This window comes from Macrotis lagotis, chromosome 3 (assembly GCF_037893015.1).
Source record: "Macrotis lagotis isolate mMagLag1 chromosome 3, bilby.v1.9.chrom.fasta, whole genome shotgun sequence".
Lineage (NCBI taxonomy): Eukaryota > Metazoa > Chordata > Mammalia > Peramelemorphia > Peramelidae > Macrotis > Macrotis lagotis.
The window spans coordinates 136,693,594-136,719,206 of NC_133660.1; the positions used below are offsets into that span (position 1 = coordinate 136,693,594).

At 33.1% G+C, this 25,613-nt stretch overlaps 1 pseudogene; it reads right to left on the reverse strand.

Moving 5' to 3' along the window:
- Nucleotides 1-734: 734 nt before the first annotated feature.
- Nucleotides 735-11,822, reverse strand: LOC141519212 (GDP-D-glucose phosphorylase 1-like; annotated as a pseudogene).
- Between the last annotated feature and the right edge of the window lie 13,791 nt (nt 11,823-25,613).

Consider the following 25,613-nt stretch of genomic DNA (forward strand, 5'->3'; position numbering starts at 1 on the left):
CGGTTTTTATTGATTTCAATCCATTATGGAAAAGACTTCTTGAAGGTGTGAAAATGATGACAAGATAAGTATATAAATGAGACTTATGGCCAAGATGGCAGAGAGAAGATAGGCACTGTCTTAATATCCTGATCTTCCCTCATAAATAAAATGAAACAAGTCTATTAACAGAATCCTGATTGACAAAACCTGAAAAGAGAAACTAGGAGAAGAACATCTACCTCAAGGGTTGTCTTCCAGGATCATGGGTGTGTTCAGGCACAGAGGGCAGAATCTTCTGGGAGCACAGGACAGCATGAGATCCTGAGAGTGGCACTAGCCTGATCTGCTACAGGGGTGGGGGGCCAACTGAGGAGCAGAGAAATTGGTGGTGGTACCGACTGTCTGGAGCATGCTGGCAAGGCTGGGGGGTGAGTTTCGTTGCAGGAAATTTGCAGACATCTACCCCTAGGTTCTTCTGGTCTGGAGGAACTCAAGAGTCCATACTTTCATTTCAGCTGAAGCATCTTCCCAGAACAAGACAAATACAGCCCACCTCTGCTCCAGACTCAGGCATGAGCAGCAGAGTTCCTTCAGCTATGAATAGGGAGAGCAGTTACCTTGCCTTAGGGCAAAGCCCACCATTGTTCAAAAGATAAAAGTATTCACCAGCTTTAAGTACCCCCTCCAGGCCAAGGGAGAGGGCCTTAAATGAGGGCCACAGACACACCAGAAAAAGAAACCAGTGTCCTCGACTAGTCATCCCATGTGGAGTTACTAAACCCAGGGATCCCAACACAAAACATCTGGGAACTATTCCTTCCCCGACACAAGGTCTTAGGAAAAATGAAGAACAGCTGGTACAGAGGAGGGTCCATAGAAAAATTCCTAGAAGAAAAAGCCCATAACTCAGAGAGGCCTAGAACCGCTAAGGAGACTATGATCTGGTCTCCTGCACAGAAAGATGTTCTTGAAGAAATCAGGAAGGAGTTTAAAAAGCAATTGGAAAATTTGGGAGAGAAAAATGGTACCTTGAAACAAGAAAAAATATCCTTACAAAATACAATTGGAAAATATAAAATGAGAATAATTTTCTCAGATCCTCAATTGGGCAAATATAAACAGGAAATAATTCTCTCAAAACCTGAATTGACCAAATGGAAAACTAGCAAAAATAGAATTGGCCTATTGAAAGTAGTTGCAAAAAGGTAAATTGAGAAAATTCTTCTCTTACAAAAAAGAATGGAGTCTGTGGAAGCTAATGAATTCATGAGACAATAAGAAACTGTTAAACAAAGCCAAAAAAAGAAAAATAGAAAAAATTGTAAAATACCTTATGAGCAAAATCACTAATCTTAACATGTCTCACTGATCTTGAGAATAGATTGAGAAGGGACAATCTGAGAATTACTGTTCTTCCTGAAAACATTGAAGAGAAAAAATGCTTGGACTTATATTGGGAAAAAGGAATGTAAGTGAAATTCAAAACTTTCCAAAAAGCAAAAATTGTCTGAAGAAAATAAATCCTTCAAAATCCAATTGACCAAATGGACAAAGTAGCAACTCTTTAAAAGTAGGCTTGACCAAATGGAAAAAGAGATGGAAAATCTAACTGAAGAAAAGCATTCCTTGAAAAATTGAATTGGTCAAGAGCTAATTACTATATAAGATACCAAGAATCAGTTAAGCAAAATTTTTAAAAAAGGCGAGGTAGAAGAAAATGTAAAATACCTCATTGGATAAACAACTGACCTGGAAAACAGATCTAAGAGACAATTTAAAAACAATTGGATTACCTTAAATTCATGATCAAAAATGAAGCCTAGACAATATTTTCCAAGGAATCATCAAGGAAAACTTCCCTGATATCCTAGATCCAGAAGGGAAAATAATCATTGAAAATAATCTCAAAATGAAAATGACAAGGAATGTTGTAATAAAATTCTAGAATAATCAGATAAAGGAGAAACTACTATAGGTAACCAGAAATAAGTAATTCAAATACTAAGGTGCCATAATCAGGGTTACACTGAACCTGGAAGCATCAAAATTGAAGAATCAAAGGGTTTAGGATATGAAATTCCAGAAGGCAAGGGAATTTGATTTACATTCAAGAATCAAACATCTAGCAAAATTGAGCATACCTTTACAGGGGGAAAGATAAAAAAAATTAATGAAAGAGGTGACTTGCAAATTGAAAAGAGCAGAATTGAACAGCAAATATGATCTTCAAACATGAGAGTCAAAAAATGCATAAAAGGCATAAAATGTTAATCTTGTGAAAAGGAAAAATTATGTTATTCAATAGGATTAAATTTGTTGTGTACCTACATGGGATGAGGATACTTGAGAATTCAAACTCTAAAGGAGTATACTTTGATGAAATATATAGACATAGAATGCTTTTATGGTAAGAAAAAATGATATGAAAAAAAGTTTTGTATTAGGATGAGAGAAAGGGGGAGACAGGATGGGGTAAATTAAAATCCATGAAGAAATATAAAGGACCTATAGCAGTAGACAGAAAGAAGGGATGAGAGAATTGTGTGAATCATCCTTTCACTGAATTTGGATCAAGGAGGGAATAACCTAAACACAGAGTTGTGTTTAGAGATTTTTCTTAGCCTTCAGGGAATTAGGATGGGAAGTGTTGGGGGGGGGGGGGAGTTGGGAGATGGAGCAACAGAGAACAGTGAGAGAAAATCTAAAAATGGGAAAGGGGAAAGAAAGGAGAGGGGGTATGATAGAAGGGAGGGAGAACTGAGGAACACAAAAATCAGAAACAAAACACTGTTGAGGAAAGGATAGAATGAAAGGAGAGAAAAGATACAAACAGAGCAAAGATAAAATGGAGGGTAATACAGAGTTAATAAATATAAATATGAATGTAATGAACTCCACCATATAAGGGAAACAGAGAGCAGAATGGATTAAAAACCAGAATCCTATAATATTTTATTTAACAGAAACATATTGGAAGCAGACAGGGCTACATATATAGTAAAGGTAAAAGACTGGAACAGAATATGTTATGCTTCAGCTGAAGTGAAAATAATCAGGGGTAGCAATCTTTGTCTTAGACAAAGAAAATTTAAAAGTTATCTCATTAAAAGTTATGAGGAAAGAAATTATATCTTCCTTAAAAGTACCAGAGACAAAAGAATAATAGCAATACTAAAATATATATACATCTAGTGATAAAGCATCCAGATTCTCAGAGGAGAAAGTAAATGAATTAATGAATTACATGAAGACATAGATAGCTAAATTCTTCTAGTATCATATCTTATCCTCTGCCCCCCCCCAAAAAAAGACAAACCACAAAATAAACAGGAAGGATATTAAACAGGTGAATAGAATTTTAGATACCATAGATTTGATAGACCTCTAAAAAAAACTGAAGTAAATTCAAAACAAATATACCCTTTTCTGTGTGGTATATGCCATCATATACAGATAATGACTATGTATTAGTACATAAATATGTCAAAATTAAATATAGAATGCAGAAATATTACATATAACCTTTTCAGATCATAATGAATAAAATTACATGAAATAAAGGATCATGGAAAAATGGAGTAAAAATTAATTAGAAACAAAATAAAAATTTAAAAGAATGAATGGATGAAATAACAAATCAGTGAAATAATCAATTTCATGTTAGATGATGACAATGATGAGCTAATATATTGAAAAATTTGGTATACAGTCAAAGCAGTTATTAGGGGAAGTTTTATATCTCTATTTGCTTTCATTGATAAAATAGAGAAAAAGATGGTCAATTAATTGGGTATGCAACTAAAAGAAGTTGGAAACCAAACAAATTAAAAAATTCCAATTAAGTGCTAATTAGAAATTCTGTAAATCAAAGTAAAAATTAATAAAAGTGAATATAACTATTGAATAAATAAAATTAGGAGATAGTTTTATGAAAAAAACAAAACAGATAAAAAATTTGTTAATTTTATTTTTAAAAAGAAGAAAGCCAAGTTAGCAGTATCAAAAATGAAATGAGTGAACTCATCACTGATAAGGAGGAAAGTACAGTAATAACTCAAAATTATTTTGCCTAGCTGTATGCCAAGTAATTCTCAGATTAACAGAGGAGGAATTAAAATACCTTAATAACCCCATTTCAAAGTAAGAAATAGAACAAGACAGAAATGACCTCTCTGAAAAATAAAAATCTCCAGAGCCATATGGATTTACAAGTAAATTCTGTCAAGCATTTAAAGAAAAATTAATTCTAATTCTATAAAAATTATTTGAAAAAATAGATGGAGTGTACCCAAATCTCTTCTATGACACCAATATGGTGCTGATACCTCAACCAGGAAGAGACTAAACAAAGAGTAAATTGGAGAACAATACCCCTAATAAATATAGAGGAAAAAATTTTAAATCAAATAACAAAGCAATTACACAAATCACCACTAAGATAATACACTATAATCTGGTGAAATTTATGCCAGCAATGCAGGTCTTATTCAATGTTAGAAAAACTGTTAGTGTAATTGATCATAGCAATAAAATACTAACAAAACATATTATTATCTCAATAGGTAATTTAAAAACTTTTGACAAAATGTATTAGTCATTCTTATTAAAACATACTAGAGAGCACAGGGATAAATGTAGTTTTCTTTAAAATTTTAAGAATTCTGCAAAACCATCAACAAGCATTATATATAACAGGGATTAGCTAAAAGCATTTTCACTAGGATCAGGGGTGAAAAAAGAATGCTTGTTCCCACCACTATCTTTCAACATTTTATTAGAAATGTAAGCCTTTGCATTAAAAGAAGAAAAATAAATTAAAGACATTAGACTAGGCATGAGGAAACACTCTTGCTTTTTTTGCAGATGTGCAAATGGTATAATTAAAGAATCCTAGAACATCAGCTAAAAATCTTATTGGAACAATTAGAAACTTTAATAAGGTTGCAGCATATAAAAAAAAACCCACATAAATCATCAGCATTTCTATATATGGCCAATAAAAAACAAAAGCAACAGAGAGAAATTCTATTTAAAGTAATTGTAGACAACAAAATATTTGGAAGTCTACCTTACAAGACAAACCCAGAAATTAAATGAAAAATAATTATAAAATATTTTTCATTCAAATAAAATTAGATCAGAATAACTGGAAAAATGTCAGTTGCTCACAGGTAGGTTGAACTAATATGAAATAAATGGTGATTCTGCCTAGATCAAATTTCTTATTCAGTACAATACCAAACAACCTACCAAAATTATTTTATTGAGCTGGAAAAATTAGTAGCTAAATTCATTTGAAGAAACAAAATGTCAAGAATATAAAAGGAGTTAATGAAAAAATATAAAGGTATAAAATCTACATGTACCTTATCTAAATTATGCTATAAAGGAACAGTGATAAAACTGTTTGCTACTGACTAAGGAATAGAGTATTGCATCATTGGAATACATTGGATATAAAAGAAATAGTAGTAAATGATACAGTAATCTATAGTTTGTTAATCCTAATGTCTCCAGCTTCTGAGCTAATAACTCACTATTGACAAAAACTGATATTAAAAACTAGAAAAATGTATGGCAGAAACTAGGCATATACCACCAACTTAAATCCTATATCAAAATAAGGTCAAAATGGGTACAGAATTTTGGCATAAAGGGTGATATCAAAAGCCAATTAGTAGAGAAAGGAATAGTATATCTGTCAGTTCTATGGAAAGAGAAGTTTTTATGAACAAAGAAAAGTTAAATAACATAAAATGCATAAAGGATAATTTTGATTGCATATAATAATAATGATTGCACAAATACAAGTAGTAGCCATGATTAAAAGGAATACAGAAAGTTGCAACAAAATGTTTACATGAAGTGTTTCTAATAAAGGATTCATTTCTAAAATATATATAGAACTGAGTCCAATTTATGAGAACAAGTCATTTCCCAATTTATAAATGTTCAAAAGATATAAACAGCAATTCTGAGACGAAAAAAGTAAAGCTATTTATAGTCATATATAACAATGCTCCAAACCTTTGATCAGAAAAATGCATGCTAAAACAACTCTGAGTTAACATCTCACACCAATCATTTTGGACAATAAGACAGAAAGAGAAAATGATCAAAGTTGCCGAGGATGTGTGTCACTAATGCTTTATTGGTGAATTTATGAATGATCCAGCCACTCTGAAGAACGATTTGAAATTATGCCCAAAGGGCAATAAAATTGATAATAACCTTTGACCTAGCAATATTTCTACTAGGTCTGTATCCCAAAAAGATCATAAAAAGACTTAAAAGACTGACGTGTAAAAAACATTCATATAAGCTTTCTTTGTAGTGGCAAAGAATTAGAAATTGAGGAGATGCCCATCAAATGGGAATAAGTACATACAGTGTGGTATATGGATGTGATAGAATACTATTGTTCTATAAAAAATCATGTATAGCTAGACTTCAGAAAAAGAAAGTGTAAAATCTTGCATGAACTGATGCTTAGTGAAGTGAGCAGAAACCTGGTAACATTTCACACATTAAAAGCAATATTGTGTGATGGTCAAATATAATGGATTTAACTCTCCTCAGCAGTACAATAATCAAAGACTATTTTAATGTACTTGGATTGAAAAATATCATTCAGATTCAGGGAAAGACTTATGGGAGTCTGAATGCAGACCAAATCATACTACTTTCCATTTTTAAAAAATTGAGTTTTTTAATTTTTTTTATAACTCTAGTGGCTTTTTGTTCCCATTTTCTAGGATTCATCTTTACTAATATGGAGATGTTTAACATAGTTATACACGTGTAAACAATATTAGATTACTTTCTGTTAAAGGGAGAGAAAGAGAAGGATAAAAATGTGGAAATAAAAATCTTGCAAAAATGTAAATGGTGAAATCTCTCTTTAAATGTGTATATATATATATATGTATATATACATATAAATGTACATGTCCATATATGTATACATATATGTGCATATGTGTGTGTATATATATATATATATTTATATAGAAATAAATGTACTAATTGGACAAATTCTCCTCCCCTGGGTGAAGAACACTTAGTGTACATGGCTTATGTGTATGTACATACATATATGCATGTATTATTGTAACAGAACTCAAGAAACATTTTTGAAGCAAATTCACATGTGATAAAATTTAGTCTTTGCCTTCAAGGAGCCTAGATACATGTACACAAATAAATAATCCAAGATAATGAGAAAAGAGAATACAAACTGGAGATGGGCAAGTGGATCAGCAAAAGTGTCATGGAGAAAAGCTGCAGGAAGGCAAGGGCTGTGAAAGGCAGTGATGAATAGGGAGAGCATTTCCATCATTGAACTGGAAGACTGGGAACACTGGACTCAGCAACAGTCAGCTGGTAGTTCAGTTTAGCTAACATGGAGAAAGGAAGTGGGGGATTTATATAAGTAAATCTAGAACAGTAGATGGAAGCAAGAATGGAAGGGAGTGCTTTAAATGCCAGACCTCTAAGAAATTTGTATGAGATAATAAAGCCAATGGAGACCACTGAAGGTTCTTTTGAACAGCATCACTGAAGTGAAACCACTCAAAGGAGGAACAAGATAAATTAGAAAAATAGCTATCTCTCAGGGAAACACCTATTATGCTAGGCAAGGGGGGATACCATTGTTTCTTAATGAGGTAAAAATTTGGAAGTAGCAGAAAGCTCTGAATGAGATTCAAAGCTGAAGTTTCTGTCAAGCTGTGTAAATCCTGGGATGTTTGAAAAGGCTGGTGTCTTGATGACTTACAGAGTGCTATATTGAAAGCCTTCCTTAAAAACCAAAGCTGAAACACTAGCCCACAGGATGGCCTGTACATTAGCATAAACCAAAGAAGATGATGGGTTTCTGGGCGGGGTCTCCCCAGTCAAAAGTAAGTTATGAGCAATCTCCTAGTTAATGATATATTTGGTGAACTGTCAGACCTTTTCTACAAGTGCCTTCAACTTTGAACCAGTTTCATCCATATAAAATAGGAACCCAGGGTCTGGGAATCCTTCTAGTAGGTAGTTATGACCATAGGAGTCTGGTGGCTGACTTGGAGCTGTCTCTATAAGTAATTTATGGATTAAGTTAGATAGTAACCATGCAGATGTATATGGGTGATAGAAGTCAAGACACCTAGTCTTTTCTCCCTTTTTGTCTAAGTTGAATGTGTTGAGAGAGAAATCATATATTTTTGTTTAAAGATTTTATTAATTGATTGATTTATTGATTTTTGAATTATAAAGATTTCATTAATTTTTAGTTTCACAATTTTCCCCTGATCTTAATCCCTCCCCCCACCCCCCACAGAAGGCAATTTACCAGTCTTTACATTGTTTCCATTGTATACCTTGATCTAAATTGAATGTGATGAGAGAGAAATCATATCCTTAAAGAAGAAACAAAGAATAAGAGATGGTAAGATCAGAAAATAAGATATCAATTTTTCCCTAAATTAAAGGTAATAGTCCTTGATCTTTGTTCAAACTCCACAGTTGTTTCTCTGGATACAGATGGTATTCTCCATTGCAGACAGCCCCAAATTGTCCTTGATTGTTGCACTGATGAAATGAGCAAGTCCATCAAAGTTGATCATCGCCCCCATGTTGCTGTTCCAGTGCACAGTTTTTCTGGTTCTGCTCATCTTACTTATCATCAGTTCAAGCAAATCCCTCCAGGCTTGTCTGAATTCCCATCTCTTCTGGTTTCTAATAGAATAACAATGTTCCATGACATACATATTCTAGAGTTAGCTAAGTCATTTTTTTTCCCCACAAACAGGGTTGCTATGAATATTTTCGTAAAAGTGATGTTTTTATCCTTTTTTCATCATCTTTTCAGGGTATAGACCCAGTAGTCATTTTGCTGGATCAAATGCCCTTTGGGCATAGTTCCAGACTAACTCTCCAGAAAGGTTGTATGAGTTCACAGCTCCACCAATGATGTATTGGTGTCCAGATTTGCCACAACCCTTCCATTAAAGATCATTATTATTTCTGGTCATATTGACCAGTCTGAGAGGTGTGAGGTGGTACCTCAGAGATGCTTTAATTTGCTTTTTTCTAATAAGTAACGATTTAGAGCAATTTTTCTTATGACTATGGATTGCTTTGATCGCCTCAGTTGTAAATTGCCTTTGCATATCCTTTAACCATTTGTCAATTGGGGAATGGCTTTTTATAAAAAATTGACTCAGTTCTCTGTATATTTCAAAAATGAGTCTTTTGTCAGAAATACTACTTTTAAAGATTGCTTCCCAGTTTACTACATTTCTTTTGATCTTGGTTACCATGGTTTTGTCTGTGCAAAAGCTTTTTAATTTAATGTAATCAAAATCATCTAGTTAGTTTTTAGTGATGTTCTCCATCTCTTCCTTATTCATAAATGGCTTCCCTTTCCATAGATCTGACAGGTAAAGTAGTCCTTGATCTTCTTGTTTACTTATAACATTTTTTATGCCTAAATCCTGTATCCATTTTGATCTTATCTTGGTATAGGGTGTGAGGTGTTGGTCTAATCTAAGTTTCTTCTATAATCACTTAAAATTTTCCCAGCAGTTTCCATCAAAGAGAAAAGTTTTCTATCCCAATAGCTGAACTCTTTGGGCTTTTCAAACAGAAGTTTACTATAATCAGATAAATCATATCTTTACAAAGAAAAAATAAAACATAAGAGATAGCAAAATTACATAAGATAACAGCTTTTTTTAAAATTAAAAGTAATAGTCTCTGGTTTTTGTTCAAAACTCCACAATTCTTTTTCTTGATACAGATGGTATTCTCCATTTCAGATACCTCAAAATTGTCCCTGATTATTGCACTGATGGAATGAACAAGTCCATTAAGCTTGATTATCAACCCCATGTTGTTGTTTTGGTGTACAATGTTCTTCTTGTTCTGCTCATGCCACTCAGCATCAGTTCTTGTAAATCCCTCCATGCTTCTCTGAATTCCCATCCCTCCTGGTTTCTAATAGAACAATAGTGTTCCATAATGTACATATACCACAGTTTGTTCAGCCATTCCCCAATTAATGAACATTCTTTCAGTTTCCAGTTCTTTTCCACCACCAAACTGAACTGCTATGAATATTTTTGTTTAAATGATGTTTTTACCCTTTTTCATGATCTCATCAGGTTATAGACCCTGTAGTGGGTCTATAGGATATGCTTTGGGCATAATTCCAAATGGCTCTCCAGAAAGGTTGTTTTAGTTCAGAGCTCTACCAACAATGTATTAGAAAGGGCAGCTAGGTGGCATAGTGGAAAAAGCACCGGCCCTGGATTCAGGAGTACCTGGGTTCAAATCCGGTCTCAGACACTTAATAATTACCTACCTGTGTGGCCTTGGGCAAACCACTTAACCCCGTTTGCCTTGCAAAAAAAAAAAAAAAACCCTAAAAAACAATGCATTAGAAGACACCTAGTCTTTCCAGGACCGCCTGGAAGCCAAGGTGGGTGTTAAATATGACAAATTCCACTCCCAACTGTAGTGGATCTGACATGAGAATCTGTGGAAGCTCTTGGGTGGGCTCTGGCACAAAGAATTCATAGCCCCAATCCAAGGAATTGAAGTTGATAATTACCAGGACCTAAGTGCACTTGAGAGCCATTGGAAAGCCTGAAATTCAGACTCTGGTGGAAGAGAATTTCTCCTGGTTAGATCTTATTGAAATTGAATTGCTAGGGATCAAATGCCTGCCTCACACTCTGGTTGTTTTGAAAGCAACTTCTCTGTACACCCTGTCTGCATTCAATTGAGTCACAAAACCCAGAGGAACAGGTAGGATTTGGATTTGCAGTTCCCCAAGGCAATATAGAAACAATTCTTTTTCCATGTTCTCCTTCTAAAATTCCTGGAGGTACAATCAAAAGTAGATAGAAAAGGGAGACACAGGACATCAGATTCAGTATTCTGCCATTGTATTCCATCCACTCTGTTTCTCCGGGCAATACACAATAAATAGTACTCCCAGCCTGACAGGAAGTATTTACTGTTCATCACAACCTTTGCTTTGAGATGTTAAATTTGAAATTTCATTTAAATTCTCTGCTAGGACCTATATGAAAATCTCAAATTCTACTAAGTATGTTTCCTCCAGGTGGCTTTCAGTATATAAATGACTTTTTTTAGGTCTGAGAGTATATAAATATAGTATATAAATGACTTTTTTCTAGGTCTGAGAAGAGAAACAGGTAGCCCAACATCCTAAAGCTTCATAAATATATTTTTATTGATATTTTATTTTTCCAAATACATTTTATGAAAGTTTTTCAACATTCATTCATATACATATGTATATTTTTAAGTTATTTAGTTTCCTTTTACCCTCCCTTCCCACAACCTTCCCCTCATCTATGAACAGTCAGCTGAATATTATACATACACATTTGGGTTAAATATGTTAATATGTTAATTATTTTTGGTATGGGGAAATTAGGATTAAGGGAAAGAAACATATATAAGGGATATATTTTTTTAAAAAGTGAATGAGGGCAGCTAGCTGGATCAGTGCAACCCTGGAGTCAGGAGGACCCGAGTTCAAATCTGGCCTCAGACACATAATACCCACCTAGCTGCATGAGCTTTTGCAGGTCACTTAACCCCATTTAAAAAAATAAAATTTTTTAAAAAAGTGAATGTAGAATGTGAAAGTTTCTTTTGTTTTGTATTGCTTTTCTTATTTTGCATATGGATAGCATTGCCCATAGCTGATCTAATAGGTTGTCCTACCTCTCTGAATTCTGGGAGGAGTTACATCCCTCAAGGATGATTAACTCACCATGTTGTTGTTGATGTGTAGAATGTTCCCTTGGTTCTGTTCCCATCCCTCAGCATCAAATTCTATAATTCATTCCATGGACTCCAATAGAGTCCAAGTATTTATGACTTCTTGTAGAACAATATTACTCCCAAACATTCATATACCATAACTTGTTCAACTATTCCCCAATTAATGGATGTCCCCTTAATTTCCAATTCCTTGTTACCTCAAAAAGAGCTTCTATGAATATTTTGGAACATGTGGGACTTTTCCCATATTTTATTATTTCTTCTGTGTATGGGCCTAGCATTGAAATTATGGCCAAAGGTATAATCAGTTTTACTGCTCTATGGGAATAGTTCCATATTGCTCTCCAGAATGGTGGGATCAGTTCTATATATTTTTTTAAAAGAGACATTATTTCTGTTTCTCTGCAGATTATTCTGGTACTGCTCAACTCATTTTTCATCAATTCATATAAATTTTCCAGTTTTTTTCTGAGATAATGTACAGTCAGTATTTCTTATACAGTTATATATATATATATATATATATATATATATATATATATATAATTATTTATTCAAATGTTCCCCAATTGATGAGCATCCCTCAAATTCTAAATCTTTGCCACCACAAAAGAGTTGCTATATTTGTGTGTGTTTGTGTATCTTTTTGTTATTTTTCCTTGCATATCTTGCAATGCAGACCTAGTAGCATTATTGCTGGATCAAAGTGTAAGCACAGATTTTATCTTTTGGGAATAATTCCAAATATTTTCCAAAATGGTGGAATGATTACAACACTTCTATACAACACATATGTGTATAGATGTATGTAATTGGTATATGTAACATTTATTACACACCATATTTGCACATCTATAACATAAGTATACATGTATTGATATGCATAAACAGAATTTGATAATTTTATGCTATGTAACCCCATATGATATAGATGATTGATAATTAGAAAGATGAACAATTTGTCATAAACATTTCACACTTCAATAAATGTTTTTATACAAACACAAACTTATATACATAGATTTTTAATTAAAAGAGTGAATAGGAGCTAAGGGGAACTAAGAATTTTATAATTTCCTTAGTCATAAAACATGTACAATAATCCCTTCTATGTCATAGGGATTAGGGACCCACAAAAAGGAAAAACCATGTCAAATTTTGTGGGTCTTTATCCTGGAGAAAAAATGATTTTTAACTTTTTCCTTTGATGGAGTGATTGCAATACTAAATGATAAAATATCTTTAAAATACACAATCGGGGTGGCTAGGTGGCACACTGTATAAAGCACTGAGCCTGAAGTCAGGAGTATCTGAGTTCAAATCCAGATCAGACACTTACTAATTACCTAGCTGCAAGGCCTTGGGCAAGCCACTTTAACTCCATTGCATTGCAAAAACTAAAAAAAAAAAAAATCATTAAAATGAAAGCTTTTAAAAAGTTAAAATAAAAGAAGAAAATACACAATGTTTTTTTTTTCTGATGGTTTCCATATGACTTCTGTACCTTTTGTTAAATTCTTCCAAAATTTCCATTTCATTTCTTATACAAAGCTGTGATGTGGTAGGAATAACTGGTCCTTTAGCATTGATTAATATAGCATCAAACTGAGAAGTCTTTTGGTTAATGTAAAACTGAAATTTGATTTTAATTCTATTTTACCAAGACAAAATCAATCTAGATATAATATTCTCTTTTCAAGTTCCTTCCTTTCATAAGCTTCACCTACCATTCATATCACCCACTTCCAGAGAAGCTTTGTTTAATCAAAAATCAAATCTGATCAATTTAAATTGTTGTAGCGTCTTCCATTGCCTGGACTACTCCTACTACCTGGGAAATTTTAGCCATATATTTTTTTTGTGGTTAAGGAGATATCAGAAGGGGAGATCAAATGACAAAATCTAAATTCTCTCTATATTATCAATAGCCCATGTTGCTTGACATTTTTACTTACATCTTGCTTATAGTTTTATAAGATACTCTGAGTCCTCTCTCTGGGTATTCCATAATTTTGAAAGGCCATTAACCCTATTTATTGTAAGTTATAAATTGATCATGCTGGTAGGCTTGCCTCTTAGCTTATCTTTTCAAATACTAGAATTATTCTACACACTTTATCATTTCTATTTTCTTGTTAAATGGTAAAATGAGGAGAAAAAAATGAGATTCCTATTGTAGTGGGAATTACTTCCCAGCTCTTTCTGATGGGGAGGGAGGAGAGAGAGAGAGAGAGAGAGAGAGAGAGAGAGAGATCTAAAGGCACCATGTAAATTTCAACCATTCTGAAGTCATTTTGTTTATTCATGCTGAACAACCAAAGTTTTGTTAGAGCAGAAAAAATCATTGTTCTGTATATATTAAAATGTTACTATCTCTTAACATTTCCAACCTATACTGTTTGAGAACTAAGCCATTCCCTCTTTAGTTGCTATTTAGAGTTGATTTTAACTGTGAGTCATATCCTTATCAGATTCAGGAACTGAAGTCAAAGAATAGATTTGAAACAAACTCTTTCAGGTAGATCAGCCTATGTTTTACTTGTCTCATTATTTCCAGTCTTAGTCATTAACTCATTTTATCCCTTCCCTCCAAATATTAATATAGTATATAAACTATTACTTCACATTCTGTTTTAAATCTCCTTTATCCTGTCAACAGGTTCCATTCTATCCAAATTATAAATATGACCTTAATTAACCGCTTATCAAAATGGAAATCATTGGCTTTTCAAGGATATTCTACTTGAAAACAATATGATAATGCCACTCAAATGCTAGAGCACTTCCTTTTTTGTTTTCAAAGAGCTTTGTGGGCATAACCCTAGACTATTAATTTGGAAATTATAGAAACATTTGAAATTAATATAATCTACCATGATTTATGGAAAGTGACATACAAAAGAATTCTAGAATATGCATTCAATGAGCTTTCTTGCTTCTGGCAATTTTTTTTCATTTATGATAAACAAAAAGTAAAGAAAAAAGAATAGTCTAATTAAACAAAGTCTTAGAAGTTTAAATGTACATTTAAGAGACTTCATCACTAAGTTTAGCAAACCACAAACCAGATCAACATAAATATAAATCAAGCACAGATATTTTTCAATAAAAAGACTCAATATCAAAAAAAATTTTGGTTTCATTCAATTTTTTAAAAAAGGCACAACATTTTATTTAAAAAGTCTTTAAAGTAGTACTTTATGAAGGAATTGAGAGCATTTAAACTTAAATTCTTTTGTTTGCCCACAGTCAACCAGGTACAGAGTGCAGTACTTATAATGGACTTTTATCATACCAATATATGTCAATCTGCAGTTAGTAGGCCACTAAATGAAGGCATAATTGCTATTCACATAGCTGAAGGCTCTACTAGAATTTAGGAATTGATTTAGCTAAATGAGCATGTGTGTATCAAACATATTTCTTAGGGGAAAGCTAGGTGCCTTGAGGGATAGAGCAATGGCCCTGGAGTTAGGAGTACCTGAGTTCAAATGTGACCTCAAACACTTAATTATCTAGCTGTGTGGCCTTGGGCAAGCCACTTAACCTCATTTGCTTTGCAAAAACCTAAAAACAACAACAAAAATCTCTTGGAATTTACAAGAACTTAACCTATGTTTCTGAATGAAATTTGAATTGTAAGGAGTTTAAGCTACTAAAGAACTATTTTAGTATTTAACATTAATTTTATTAATTTCAATTTCATTTTATTACTTTAGTATTATATCAATTAATTTTAGGTTTTAATTTAATATCAGTTGCATATCTGTGAGTGTATATACATATCTATATACATATTGTGACATTAAAAATTTTCTAGCATTATAAGAACAACTATTAAAAATACACTTGTAATTTCATTGTAATTATTTACATTTTTAGTGAATGAGACTTGAATAAAATTATATAAACATGTTTTATTGGAGAATTACATTATGGAAGAAATGGAATAGTCTTATTCTGCTTGACTCTAGAAGACAGAACCAGGAGAAATTGATGGAAGTTTCCATGAAAAACTGCCTAATAGTATGAGTTCTTCAAAAGAAGACCAGTTTCTAGGGCTAGGAAGATAAGCCAAGTACTGAATTCTGCATTGATACTTTCATATGTGGAGCATTGTATTCAGTTCTGTGCATCCCTGAGGGCACAATAAATAGAACACCAGTCTTGGAGTCAGGAAGATTCATCTTACAAATTAAAATCTGACCTCAGATAACTTACTAGGTGTGTGACCCTGGGCAAGTCATTTAACTTTATTTGCTTCAGTCTCCTCATCTGTAAAATGAACAGAATAACGAAATGGCAAACTTCTCCAAGCCAAATGGAATCACAAAGAATTGCTCACAACTGAAAAAAAAAATGAATGAACAAAAATGAAATCTGAGGCTACCAAGGGATTGTAAAGATGATGAAGTTTTTCTTATGATTATTCAGTAATGAAAATGGAGATGTTTAGCCTTAAAAAATCAAAGCAATTATATGAGAATTAACTTAAAGTATTTGAAGAAAAGTAAGTTGCAAGATAGGGATGAACTATTATTTTTCATCTTTGCCTGTAAAGGCAGAAAAGCTTCAATGACTCTGCATTAATAATGGTAGAAAATTATATAAGAAAAAATAACTATTGAAAGGTGCCTAAATGTGGAATTAACTATTTATGAATGTATTGGGTTCTCATGCATTTAAACTCTTTAGGCAAAAGCCATAAAACCACTTTTCTGCTTTATAATGGAATTCATTTTTATTTAATTATAGCTGAGAGTAGAGAGCCTCTGGAATTCTTTCCATTTCTGGGATTACAAACTCCCTCTCTAGAGTGATCTATAAAATTACTTTCATAGTACCAATTGAAATATTTTGTACATTTTGTGTGTGTGTGTGTGTGTGTGTAGTGTTCTGAAAGTTTTAGTTTTAGAGGGGGCAGTTAGGTGGCACAGCAGATAGAGCACCTGCCCTGGAGTCAGGAGTACCTGAGTTCAAATCTGACCTCAAACACTTAATAATTACCTAGCTGTGTGGCCTTGGGCAAGCCACTTAATCCTATTGCCTTGCAAAAAAAAAGTACATATTAAGCAATAAAAAGTTGGTTTGGTTAACAATTTATCTGTTAATTCACTGATTCATGTTTCAGAGGCTAAATGTCAATCTACCTTCCTAAGTGCAAGGTCAGAAAACCACATTAAGGTATATACATACATACATAGTTAAATTCATACATACATATAGAGTCATACATTATTGATCCCAAAATGAATATTTACATAAATATTATAACAACAATGCAATGTTTCCCATATGTATATGGCACATAATAGTTACAGAGCATTTTATTTAACTATTACTTTGATATTCAAAATATTCATATAAAATAACAATAAAAATATATCTCAACTGTATTCTCAAAGGTTAAGTAGTCTAAATAACGAATAACTGGAAGAATCAGATTAAACTATGACCTTCTTGACTCCAACTATGAAAATCTTTCCACTTTACATTCTTACCTTATTAGTGTCTACTAACCATTAAAATTTTTCTCAAAAATCAATTAACTTTTATACTACTAATAATATCAGGCTAAGATTGGATGTAATGTATTTAAATGACAAATAAATACTTGTAAAATTGATTTTGCAGTTTTATCTTATGAGTAAATTAAACTTTATTCTTGACTATGTTCATTTCTCTCTGCTTTTTCATGAAGCACCAACTCTTACCATCACTTTCATTGTTTTTTTAAATAATATTTTATGATTTTTGAGTTATATGAAAAGATAGATGTCAGCATTTGTCTTTTGGAAAACTTCTATGTTTCACATATTTCTACCTCCCTCTCTTCCCTCATTCCTCCCCTGATAGTGACTAATTTGATGTAGGTTACATGTATAAACTTTCATAATCTTGTTTAACATATTTCCATATTAGTCACATTGTCACCATCTCTTTCTGATGACTTTAATATTTAAAACAAAAAATGGTAATTTGTAAATAATTTCACCAATTGACAACAAAATTAAAATTTATCATGATCTGTTTTCTGCCTTTAGTTTAATTTTAACTCATGATTTTCAGTATATAAATTATTTCTTATTTATTGACTCTGCTTAAAAGCATATTTAAAATTTTTACATACTAAAATGTATTAAAAACACAGAAGTTTCCCAGAAAACTCTTCCAAATTTTATAAGCTTTCACATAGCAGCATGGCAAAATTCCTCAGGGCAAAGCTGTAATTTTACCTGTAGGATGAAATTACTAGCTGTCAGAATGTGACTCTTTAAATTTAATCTTGAATGAATTTGATTTATTCAGATTATTGGTGACCTTCACTACTTTTCAGAGCAGACATACTTCTGCTTTTTGAAGCCCAGAACATGTTTATATAAACTTTATAATGTAAGCTCTACTTCCATCCATGTAATGTGACCTAAAATTGGATTGTGATAGGCAAGTTTATTTTTAAATTGCATTATTTCCAAAAGACATAACTTAAGCAGCATTCAGGAGCAATTATAAATATATATTTTTTCCACACAAATAGTTTTTCTAGCTTTATTTTTCCAAAAGCTATGATCAGTTGAGCACAATGTCTAATTAAGGTTTGGTTTTGGCCTTTACTGACAGTCTAGTCTATGATGAATTTGGGGAATAGGGATTCAAGCATTTTATGAATCTCATTCAAGATTCTTCATCTTTACAGTCTTCATTTGCCATCCTGGCATACACATAGAACACTTTATTTCTCCTCAATAACAAATAACCTTTAGGATCTGGGACTCAATTTTTCAAATATGTCAGAGCATTTAACAATACTTAAAAAGGTAATGTTGTTGGAATGTGAAAGACTTGATTGATTGTGGAATTCTGGAATATTTCATCAAAGTGGAACATCTAGAATGTGGAATGTATTTTTTCATGTTGAAATCATCAGTGGAAACATTAACTTAGATCACAAAGTTTTAGAACTGAAGAGGTCTTTGAGTTTAAGTAGACAAATCTCCTTTTTTTCTTTACAGATAAGAAACTGAGACTCAAAGATGATAAGTTCAGGGTCACATATCAGAGATAGTGGAAGACCAGGAATTAGAAACTTTATTTAACTACCACGGCTTTGCATTTTGGGGCACACATACTACTCTTCTTCAAATCTTATCTCTAAATATACAAATATATATTAATATTATATATATATATATATATATGTACAGACTAAATATACACAGATCTTCACATATGTATATATACAATTTTTTTAAATTAAATTTAGCAGCATTTGTGTAAAAAACAAAATTAAAAATTAAAATCATGAGAGATGTGAAAATAGTATTTTCAAGCAGCTCTTATCACTTACTTAAAATTCCTGAAGTTATAATGATGTAATTTATTGTTCAACAATGAAATATCAATTCTGTGGATTCTAAGCCAGAAACTATATCCTTATCTCTTTATTTTGGCAATTGTACAATATCCAGATTCCTGATGATGTCATTGTATATATGTTTTTAATTTACTCGGTAATAGTTCAATGAATTGAATAGTACAGTCACAATTAAGTGATGATGATCCTGTGATAGCTTTGATTTGTTCATTTGTGTACATTTGATGTGCATAAAAGATAGTTGAGAAATGTTTAGAATGCAATCAAGCAAAGTAAAGTCAGTGAGAATACTAGAAACAATGGATTTTATTAACTGAGATTGTGATTTCTACTTCTCTAGAACAAATCACAAATATCTTTATCAGTGAATCAACAAACACTATGTGTAAAATGCTGTGCTAGCTCCTGAAAAATTATTTATATATAGATATATGTATGCACCTTTATGAATACATATCTATATATGCATATACATAGTACATGTACTCAGATATCTTTTTCTTGGCTAAATAAGTAGACAATATAAGTAAACATTGCTATGTGATAGATGTGATTGCTAATAACTGGAAGTGAAGCTTCTTCATGGAGGTGATAAGTGTAATTGTAAAGAGTTAGAGATTTCTTAAAGGAAGTTGACACTGAGCTTAGCAGTTTGTGAAGAGATGTTAAGATGGGAGATGAATTGTCATATATGAGTGTACTCTAATTTGGCTATGACATAGGATGCAGGCAGGGCCATCAATATGGGTGATAAATAAGGGAAAAAATTTGGGTGAAATGGCAGAAAATATTAATTTTGTCCTAGAGACATTATGAAGAGACAGAAGTTTTTTGATAAGGAAATGACATGGCTACACTGTTATTTGAGGAAATGAAGAACTTGTGTGGAGAACCAAAAAGTGAGGGGACAGAAAACACTTAAGATCAATTATAAATATTGAAATGATGCAAGCATGAAATGATAAGATCTTAATTTTTTTTAAAAAATGAGCAGGAAGGGAAATTATTTACTTATATTTAGGAAATAAAGCTGATTTTCTAAAGGAATTAAAAGATTTGAGGGTGATCTCTAGGCAAATAATCTTATTAATGAGAATATAGTGATGTTTTCTAGAGAAACTGCACTTTTACATTGCAAATTAAATAATTTGCATATTCAAGTATGAAAATTAAACTAGTGACCTCATTTATTGTTTTACTTTTTCTTTTTTATTCATGTTATGCAAATCAATTTTTAATTTGAAAAAATCACCTTCAAAATAATCAGGTAATAAGAGGTCATATTTGTTTTGAGAATGATCATGACAAGTATCAACTTAAATTCCAGTGAAATGAATTGCATCTTCTTTTTTGATGTCTGACCTTTTAACTTCATTTTATGAGGAAATTGTCTCTAGTTTATGTAGTTCTCACATAGGATTTAATGTTAAGTGAGAAATTTAAAATTTGAGTTGTCCACTTTATATGAATAATAAAAATATGAAAATGTTCTTAAAAGATATTTTAATGTAACTTTTCCTTATGAATCTATGTTTAATTGTTCATAATGAAACTTTCAAATGTTCTTTTCCGAAGTTATTACTAAGAGAATAATATATGCAGATGTGAAGACAGTAGGAAATGGACTTGAAAAAGGGGTTTTAAAATCAATAAGGTTTTTGACAGGATGAAGAATTTACTACTCTCTGACTCAGTAGATTAAGAAAAGACATTGATTTTAATGCACAGGTTCTTTGAAAGTTTACAAATTACTATGTGAAGTTCACTGGTGACTGCCAACTTCACAGATTAGGTTCTTTGGAGAATTGGAAAGAGGGAGTTTCTTAAAGCATAGGTTGATTAGCAGAAGTTGAGGTTAAGAAGCTAAAGTGCTTAAAAAAGGAAAAAAGGAAAGAAAAGAAGCTTAGATCAACATAGATTCAGCAGCATGGAGCTGGGGTGATGTTGGTAGTTACAAGCTGGGAAAGGAGTAGTCAAGTCAAAAGGGGAAAGGGAAAAGAAGAGAAGCTTAGATCAACAGATCTAGTCACATGGAGCTGGGGTGATATTGATAGTTGCAAGCTAGGAAAGAAGTACTCAAACTCAAAAGGAAAAGGGAAAAGAGCAGAATTTTAGAGGAGAAGAGAGGAGAAGCTACTCAAGAGTTAAGGAGAAAATGATAGCTTCCCCTGGGAAGAAATCCATTCAAACCCTTTTCTGGTGGGCAGGGCAAGGGTGATACTTAGGGGTGGTTTAACACCTGGCTCCAGGTACTCTCCAATGCACATACCACAGGGGCAGTCAAAAAGGATTGGCTAAGACAGCACTCATTGTTCATGAATGGTATTCTATGTTTATGTGCTAAACCTTCTCCATATCCCCAAAGGATACGACCAAAAATAATGGAGAGCAGCTCTGTGTTCAGTTTCCCTGCTACAGTAGAATCTTAATTGCACAATCTTTATTTCCTAATTTTTTAATTGTTAAATAAATGTTTGAGAAGATTATTTCAATAGAGATAATATAGAATAGGAAAAGAGCAGAAGATTTGAGTTCAAATCTGCCCTCAGAAAAAATGCACAATAAGTTTTGCATAAGTCACTTTATCTTGCAGAGCTCTATGAAAACAGGTTGAACTGAAATGGCATGTCAAGGAATTTCTGCCCCCTACAGCTCTCTATACCAATAAAACTAAAAATCTGGAGTATGGTACTCTATCTTCTTAGTTGGTTCATCATATATGAGGAAAAAAAATTGGACTTTGGTGATTTTTATATGGAGTCTCAAGTACTCCATTAATGTGATTAGGCTAATTCATTACATTGATTATTTGAAATATTGATTTCACTGAATAGTTAAAATTATATTTGTAAGTTCTCTAGAGGAGGGAATTAATTTAATTTTGTCTATGTATCTCAAAATCTTTTCCTCCACAGTGCTTAACACACAGAAATCATTTAATACTTCTCCACTGAATTTACTGCCTGTGTGACATGTGACCTCTCATTTAAAATCTCTGGACTTTTTATTTCTCAACTGTAAACTGAGAGCTGGACTAGATGACCTCAATTTTTTCCAACTCTTGATCTAGGAGTCTGTGAATTAAAATAGGAAAATACTAATATTATTGTACTTATAATTTCTATCTTCACATCTGTAGTGCCCCAAAAGTTGTTTTTCTCAACATATATTTCAACTTCTTCTACAATCAAGTTCATTTACTTGCCATAACTCTGGATTGTTTTCACCTGATCTTTTGCTCATACTCTTCCATTCATTTATAGTCACTCAATCCATTATAGACTTCTAATTCTGTTCCCTTAAAATTCTCACATTTTCTAAGATTCAGTTCAGATCTTTGTTCCATCATTCAATGAGAATATTCAATAAAATTTATCATGCTAATTTATACCATGGATTCTTTTAGCGATTATTGTTAAAATCATTATTATATGACTCATTTTTTAGAATTCATTTATACATGTTTTCTTTCCCCTACTTGATTACACATATCTGGAAATCATGAAAATACCCTCACCCATCACAGAGGATGATATTTTGTATAAGCAAGTTATCAATTAATTAATTGAATGCTTAAATTAATATGTATGTATAGAAGAGATAATTATGTACTGCCTATAATACAGCTGCATGACCACTATAATATTCTTTTAAATATATATTTTTGTTTCAGGTTGAAATTTTAAATAATTTGTAAATTTGTGTTTCCCTTCAAGTTGGGGTTCTCTTGTTCATTTTTGGTCCATGTCCATGATATATGAGCTGATGCTGATGGACCAAGGTTGGCTAGAATGGTAGCCAGCCAAAGCAGCTCAGGGTGTTTACATAACCTCTCTTTCTCCCTCTCTCCTTTCATCTTCCTTCATTTATTCATTTCTGTCTTCCCTGCTCTGTCTCTCTTTCTCTCTTGGTTTATTCATATGTGTACACAGATGTTTGTTTATAAACATATATAGGTAGATGTAGACCTATTGGCATTTATGTGTGAGTATATTTAAGTGGGTATATATATATATATATATATATATATATATATATATACATATATATATGTATATATGTGTGTGTGTGTGTGTGTGTGTGTGTATGTGTGTGTGTGTTTATCCTTGGCTGAGTGTGTGCACATACACTTTCTCAGCTTGTAAGAATACCATTGCTAAACACGGCACAATAATTCATAATCCTGATCAGACCCAATAATATTGTGAGTTCACCTTAGCACCGTAATTATTTCTCTCAATACTTTGACAATAACCTATGTCCCTAGTTCAAACCTTTTTTAAAATTTTTATTCATTTATTTTTTTAATTTACTTTTTCTTTAATAATACATTACTAAAGGGGCAGCTAGGTGGCACAGTGGATAAAGCACCAGCCCTGGAGTCAGGAGTACCTGGGTACAAATCTGGTCTCAGACACTTAATAATTACCAAGCTGTGTGGCCTTGGGCAAGCCACTTAATCCCATTTGCCTTGCAAAAACCTAAAAAAAATGATACATTACTAAAATAGTCATCTTTTAAGAGTAAACATAATGCTCCTTCCTACCCCCCATAAAAATAAAAAAAATCTCAAAAATTTCTCATCTTCTGAGTATATGTATTGGTCTTCCATGGAACCAGAATAACTGTCTATGATCAGGTTCCTTTTTTTTCTGTTTGCTCATTTCCCTAGGCTATGTCTGGTTTGGGGTGCTTCCTGAGTTTTTGAGTATTATTGAGACACCCCCACAAAAACCTCAGTATTTGAGGCCCTGCCTGCTCTCCTGCTTGTGCTCTAGGCTGTGGATGGCAATGGGGGCTCCCAGACTGTGAACAGAGTCTGAATAAGGACAAAGCACAATAGTCCTGTCCAGGACCAGATGAGAGACCTTATTAGTCTTCCCCCCACCCCATCTCCTTACCTTCTGTGGGCTGAGCACTCTAGTCGCAGTTACCAGGCAACTTGTGGCCAGGAGGATCTGTGCACCTGATTCTGTTTCCTCTGATCTGGGCTGCACTGAGGGTCACAGCTATGCTATAACTGAGACTGTACTGAGGGATATGCTGGCTTGCATTCACTCTGGCAGAGGTTTCCCTGTTGATCTACGAAGTTGTGTTTAGTGTTCCCTCAGTTGCCAGATCAGGAAACTGCTTCTGCTCCCGGGCTTCCTGGGATCCAAGTGCCCAGTGGGCTGTTCCAGGAAGACTGGAGCTCCTTATCTCCAGTGCTATAATACTGATTGTGCTGCCACCCCCTCCACCATTGTGGAACAGAATTTTCCCATGATTTTCCAGGCTACCTTGGGCTGGAGAATTGCCTCATTAGATCTTTCTGTGGGTTCTGTCTCTCAAAAATTGAGATAGAGACATAATTTTAAGGTTTTTGAAATATTTTTGAGAGAGCTTCTAGGAAAGGCTGTTCTTATGCTGCCATCTTGGCTCCCCTTGCCCCCTCCCCCAATTCAAATCTTGCAACAAACCGAGACCAGAGTCTAATTTTTTTTCAAAATGACTAATGAATGACTTCTTTTTCCATATGATGTTTTTATTCCCAAATTTGTGTTTGGTGTTAACCCAAGGTTTGCTTGTGCAAGAATCAAAATAGAATTTACATAACTTGAATCTTTGCTTGTCTCACTCCCATCCCTCTTCCCCATTCCAATTTAAAATTTTTGTCATCCACTCTCTCCTAGTTCAGTTCTTATCTTGACCATTGTGCAAGAGAATATATTTCCAGTGACAGTTGCAGCAAGTCTTGGCCAAAACCTACATCTTCAAGTCATATATGGCAACAGAATGCAAACAACTGTTTCATCCTAATCTGATGCAGATTGGACTAATCTTCAGTATGGCTGGTGCTTACCTAACATTGATGATTTCTAATGGTGCCTCACTGATACAAGAGGAAGTGAAACCTATTGAGCCAGACCAGCTCCAAAATACTGGTTCCAATCAATCAAGACATAGGATGGAATGATTCTTGCAAGTGAGAAGGAACACTTGCACAGCATACCCTCACTCTAATAAAGAAAATTGTGTAACTCATGCTACTAACAAATAGGTTGGTCAGAGTGTTATTCATTGACACTAAAGGAGTAGTAGTAGTAGTAGTAGTGGTGGTGGTGGTGGTACTGATGGTGGTAGTTGTAGTAGTAGTGCCAACTGTAGTAGTAGTAGTTGTAGTAGGAGTAATAGTAGTAGGAGTAAGAGTAGTAACGGCAGTAGTTGTAGTAGTTATAGTAATTGTATTAGTAGAAAGAGTAGAAGTAACAGCAATAGTAGATGTAGTAGTAGTAGTAGTAGTAAAAATAGCAATAGTTGTAATAGTAGTAGTTGCAGTAGTTGTAGTAGAAGTAGTAGCTGTAGTTTTAGTAGTAATAGTAGTAGCTGAAGAAGTAGTGGTAGTAGTAGTAGGAAGAGGAGGAGGAGGAGTAGGAGAAGTAATATTAGTAATTGTAGTGGTAGCAGTTGT